This window comes from Coffea arabica, chromosome 10c, assembly GCF_036785885.1.
Source record: "Coffea arabica cultivar ET-39 chromosome 10c, Coffea Arabica ET-39 HiFi, whole genome shotgun sequence".
In the NCBI taxonomy this organism is placed as follows: Eukaryota; Viridiplantae; Streptophyta; class Magnoliopsida; order Gentianales; family Rubiaceae; genus Coffea; species Coffea arabica.
Genome location: NC_092329.1, coordinates 3,316,090 through 3,322,055, shown reverse-complemented (window position 1 = coordinate 3,322,055; position 5,966 = coordinate 3,316,090). Strand labels below are relative to the sequence as shown.

General features: G+C 35.2%; 1 long non-coding RNA gene across 2 annotated transcripts; it reads right to left on the bottom strand.

Moving 5' to 3' along the window:
- Positions 1-939: 939 nt before the first annotated feature.
- Positions 940-4,065, bottom strand: LOC140016314 (uncharacterized). Of its 2 annotated transcripts, none has more exons than XR_011822703.1 (2): positions 3,761-4,065; positions 940-1,579 (listed from the first exon to the last, which is right to left on the bottom strand). It is a non-coding gene; the product is annotated as an uncharacterized lncRNA (long non-coding RNA). The 2 variants fall into 2 exon arrangements; XR_011822702.1 differs by lacking the exon at positions 3,761-4,065 and adding an exon at positions 3,177-3,752.
- Positions 4,066-5,966: the final 1,901 nt, after the last annotated feature.

Sequence of the window (5,966 nt, the reverse complement as noted above, 5' to 3'; positions counted from 1 at the left end):
TTCACCCTTAGTTCATGAATGCCATATCATTAGTAGTTCAATTTATCCATTTCTTTTGCAGTCAATGTAGCTATTAATCTATTATCAAGATTCTTTAATCATGTTTCACTGCATATTAAGAAGAACATTCTCCCCATTTTCTTTGCTTAAATTGCTAAAATCATCGAGGTGAAACTCGATATAGCCAAAATACAATAATGAAGCACATAGTAAGACACACAATCTTGTAGTTTATGCATTGCCTGCAGGTCTTCCGTTGGTTTTAACGCTCAATATATCTGTGAATTTTGGGAAAAGACGAAAAAGAAAGTGACTTACTAGATTGAATTAGTAAGAAATAAACAAAAGATGATGACTAAAGAAATGAAGAGGGTCACGATTTCCTTCACGAGCCAGAACGAAACCAATTCAAGACCTACTATCAGCCAAGGGAAACTGGGATATTTCTTAGTAATTCTGTAAAGCTGTGTACGAACTCGGAACAGCTGCTCAAATTCAGGAGAAGAACGAGTCTCGACATTCAAGTTGTAGTCAGCTTAATGCTGTTAGACACATGAATCAAAATACTAGTATTTTACTGTCAATAGTACAAAATACTAGTAGTATTTCTACGTTGAAAACATGCAGTACTATATATGACGCGATCTTAAACGGATCCCTAGAGTATTAGGAACTGGATACAAATGTTTTCAACAATAATTTGTCAAGAGTGAACTATATATAAACAGATGATCGATCACGAGAATCATCTCAAATTCTCTTCTGTTCTCTTTGGGACTTTTCTGAACTTTGATTCAAACATAGTGGCTAATTAACCAAGAGTGAGCTTTCCAAACGAAACAGTCACCCTCCTGAAACCTGTCCCGAGAACATTAATGTTAAGCTCATCGAATCAGTGGATACAAATGTTTTGACCAATAATTTGCCAAGAGAAAATGATAAACCACCAATTAATGATATACTTTATTACAAGAACCATCTCAAATTCTTTTCTGTTTTCTTTTAGATTTTCTGAACCTTGGAACTAACAAAATAGCTAATTAACCAACTATATATAAACTTTCTAAACGAAACACCTCCAGCGCTTCCCAAAAAAAGAAATAATAATAAAACATAATTAAACCAATGCAAGTTAATTTATAGTAAGATTATTCCGTCACATAAGATAATTCGAGTGATGTGGATAGAGCATCATGGTGGATATATTCCAGATTTAAAGGTGGCCCATTAATCGGGAACATGCTCAAATGGAACCATGTGTGCAGCGTACGATTTTGTCTTACAACACGTACGAAGCTTGAGAAAGTTCAGCTGGCCAATCTTGCATGTATTATCTCTTCTTCAATGAACGCTTTGTTATCATGTCCATGTGTGTCGTCATGTTCTGGTGTTTTTAGTGATTCCATGAAACTTCCCTCTGTTAATCACTTCGGAGATCGATTTTCCAGTTTGGCTGTAGTTGTGATCTTATATATGAAGCTCATCCTCCATGAGCACGGAGCACCGAAAAAGTTCATAATTATGTTTAATGTCTCTTCCATTCTGTCCTCCTGCTGGCCACCAACATGCCGCTGCAACCCTACCAAAAACAAAAACAAAAAAAAAAACAAAATGATGATAAAAAACATACTCATATGGGACGTAATTATAATGTGTGGCATCACCATATGGTTGTGTCACTCGTTTTATTTGTCTCCCCAACTTCATTACAATATTGTCGTATGTGCCACCATTTTTTCTTTGGTTCGTATGGCATTCAAATTTAATTATAACCCATAACAGGAGAATTTAATTAAACAAAAGTTCCTTTTCAATTCTTGTGACTAAGTAGAATTCCTAATTAAGGACTTGTTTGGCATACAAGTTTTTTGCCAAGTTTGTCTGCTACAAGTTTTTTTAACAACTTTAACTACAGTAACTTCAAAATACTTCTTAAAAATTTTAAATTATACATTTCCAAATATCCAAAAATTTATACGTTTCAAAAATTTTTCTTACAACTTTTACAGTAAACTACAGCAAAATTTTAGACAAACACTCAAAAAACTCATTTGTCAAACGAGGCCTAAGTCCCTCATGTGTGTGTGTCCCTCATGTGTGTGTATATATAAATATGATCGAATCGACCTTTAGGTTTGAGCAGCTAATCTATTTCGTAAAATCATGCAGCGGCTACATGCACTAACTAATGTTTCCTGAATTTGTGACACACATTTTATTGTATGCACTATATCCACCTTTTACGAGATCTCTAGGATATGGAAACCCTAAAGTTGCTAAAAGCTTTTTTCGTACAATCTATCTTTCAAGTTCTAAAGCAACAATAACTGGAGTAGAAAAGAATCAAATCTGAGGAATAATAAGGTTGTCAGCGAGAAAAAAAAAAAAAAGGATTAGTCTCTCTTGCGGATCGAAACAAAAGTAGCTGTCTTCTTCTTTTTTCACTAGCGGCTCTCTACGAAGTGCCACTTGAGTAGGTCCATGTTGCCTTTTGCTCGACACTTTTGAAAGAGAGAAAAAATACGGGTTCTGCCCAAAAGAGCGACAAAATGATGGAATGATATGGCAAAGAGATACAGAATATTGACAATCGATTTCAGCCACCGGAATTTCAGAATATGGGTTACTTAACAGCTAGCTGAAGAAGTACCCCCACTGCGCTGGGTGACAAAATATAATTGCGCAGCTTCGCATTTTTCTTGTAGGTTGAAGAGAAATAAGATCTAAGAGCTAGTGTAAAGATATTATACGAGATACACCAGCTAGTGTAAAGAACTTAAACAACCAAGAACAGAAGCAACAAATATCCAAAAACCCAAAAGGTACGTAAAAAGCCAAGAAGATGATTCTCATGAGAACGAAAGGATTTGTTTTGTTGTCTTAGTATGAAAGTCTTATTGAAACTCCAACACCCACTTTTAATTTTGATCTTCGTTATATATTCTATCCCCCCTCTTAAAAGGAAAAAGAAATAAGGCACATTAAGCTGCATAGTTTGTGATTGATTCTTGATGGACATATCGTCATGAAGACGTGATTCCAAAATCAGATATATGGCTTCTTAGATGCTCGAAACGATCAAAAGAAGTCCTGCTGGTAATCAATCTTTGTCAGGAAATCGGAGGAGCAAATGGTTTAGGGAAGGTTACAAGAAGTTGAGTTCAGCCACCACTCACGTTAAAATCAGCAGATTTGTGCTACTTTTGGCAAGATTGCATGGGAAATGCTTGATTTCCTTCAGAAAAAGAACTAACCACAAGCAAACATATATACCGGAAGCATAATGGGAAGGTACTCATTAATGTAGTACACAGGTTTATGAAATTGCGGATCACGTAACAAGAAATATATTTGATTTTGGAATCACATCTCGATGACAACGATTGAAATTCTTATCAAAAAGCAAGGGATTCTTCTTAAAGGAGAAAATAAGAACCCCTTTTTTTTTGCTTATGTCAAGGAGTGGTGGACATAATCAGTAATCACTCAAGTGGTGTCTGTTTGAGTCGCGAATTGAAACTTCCTGTCGTTGGCAATTTGCAAAGATCGGATTGTACTTTTGAGCATTATTCAATTTTAGCCACTTAGGTATAAAATAATAAATTTGGTTGTTGGCATAGAAGATTCGTATTCCAATTAGCAACAAAAGATATGCCTAGATCTCCAGCATCTCTTCTTTTTTTTTTTTTATGAAAAAGGAAGCCAACAAAGTTTTTAACTCAAACTATATATCATTTCTAAGTATAAACTTCTGACCTACCTGCTCTTGTTTTGGCCATTTTGGTTGATTTCCGGCCGGAACCCCTTCGTCACTCGAATTAATTACTGCTGAGTTTGTTAATAGAGAAGTCGTTTTTCTCAAGCAAATGCACTCCTGTTAATTATCCTCCAACTCAATGATCAGGAAAAACAAAATCCAATCTTTTCTCTTCCCGAACATATATATCTATATATATATAAAGAACTTAAAAAACACGCAACCATATTCTTTCATATTTACTTTTTCTCTAGTTTCTTACACCTTACCTTGCTCTTTGTTTTTTCTTTTCTGGACGGATTTCAATTTCTAACATAATAGAACATGATTATAATATTCTAGTCTACCCAAGTAATTGAGATATATATATATATATATATATATATTGTAAATTTATTGGGAAACAATTTTTCTATTTTTGGTTGTTCAAAAGCCATATCTAACATCAATTGATTGATTAGCTCATCACAAGATCTATATATAGAACCCTTAATCTTATCTTTATCCTGTGTTTGAAAAAAATGATGCTAGCTCTTTGCCATATATAGTACCAAGTACCAATTCTTACTCTTCTAGAGAGAGTACTAGAAGATCGATGGCCAAACTGGTGAGGGTTCTTCTTCCTTGTTAAATATATATATATATTGGACATATGATTCACATTACGCTCATTGATTGACTGGTCTATCTACTAATTTATGTATTAATAGCACAGTTTGGTTGAACGACCAACGTCAGCTCAAACGTGTAATAAGTTGATAGCCACAAAACCAGTTGCCATCAAGCTATTTTAAATCACACTACTAACTTCAGCTTTTGATTAACAGTCCAAATTTAGGCAAACTTGCTAATTCAGATGTCTTAAGTGGATGATTTCTCACATACAATAAAATCCGCGGTGGATCCACTTATCTCTACATCTGGTTGACCATGACGTACTGATTTTCCTCCTGTCTACTACTAACCGGCCACTTCCTAAACGAGGCTGCTGCCGTATGATTTGGAGAATTTGTGGAGTTACTCGTCAACTATGGCTTCTTCTTTTTTTTGGCCGAATTCCATTTAGAGTTTCCTTCCTTCCTTCTAGCAGCCACCAAAGACCCTAGTAATGAGCCAAAATCCATGAGCTTCTACATAGATGATGTACCTTTCCAAGTACGAAAGGAATATTTGCTAAATTTAAGTGTTTTGTAGCGTGAAGCAATATAGGCTATATATATAGCCAACAGTTTAAGTACAATGGATTCAAAATTGGTGGCTTCTCAGTTAATATTTTAATCTGATGGGAATCCACAGCGGTGGTATCTCATGTACGTATATGTGCCTGAAATCAAAGAGTATTATAGTGCTGTGAGTTATCGATCAAGAGGCATCTATGTTACGTAGGAGTAATAACAAGACTGAGTGATTATTATATCTCAAATCTCGTTATTTATTTTCTCTCCTTTTTTTTTTCCGTTCATTCATTGGTAATCTTTGAAGAATCTATCGTCTACATGACCAAGTGGACATAATCATTGATTTCAAGTCTTTCTGTTGAGCATTAAGGTAGCCAGTAAAGGGCTAGCTTGCCAACTAGCTAGCTCGATGTAGACTGATGTGAACAAACAAACTAGGAATTTAAAATTTCTGGCTACACCATGGCAAAGCCGAGCTTGCTGACAATGCAAAAAGTGTATGACAACCTGTAATGGCTTTTTATTCTGCTCGTTGCTTCCATTTTGCAGTTAATTTTATCAGTTAGGTTATTTATTCCTAAGCATTGAAGAACTTTAATTTGCAGATAAGAGAACTCACTATTGCACCTCTCAATCTATTTGAAAGGAAACTAATTAAAGCAGTGTCATGCCAAGTGCCAAATGCCAAATGCCAAATGCCAAATGCCAAATGCCAACCAATGTTTTTGTAAATAATAAAAGCTCATATCATCAGAATAGAATGGATGGACCGGCCACTTGCAACATATAATTGGAGGCTAACTCACCGCAAGTACACTAATTAGCATTTTCCATGAGATATAACCTTGTCAGGAAACAGGAATAAACCCATTAATAAAATGTGCAAAAGTACAGAGAGAGAGAGAGAGAGAGAGAGATACAATCTAAGCCTAGATATGACATCCCTGATACGATATATCCTTGGAATTCAAAATTACTTACCACCTCTTCTAAACTCCAAACTCCAACGTAGTTTCAGTGATAATGACACC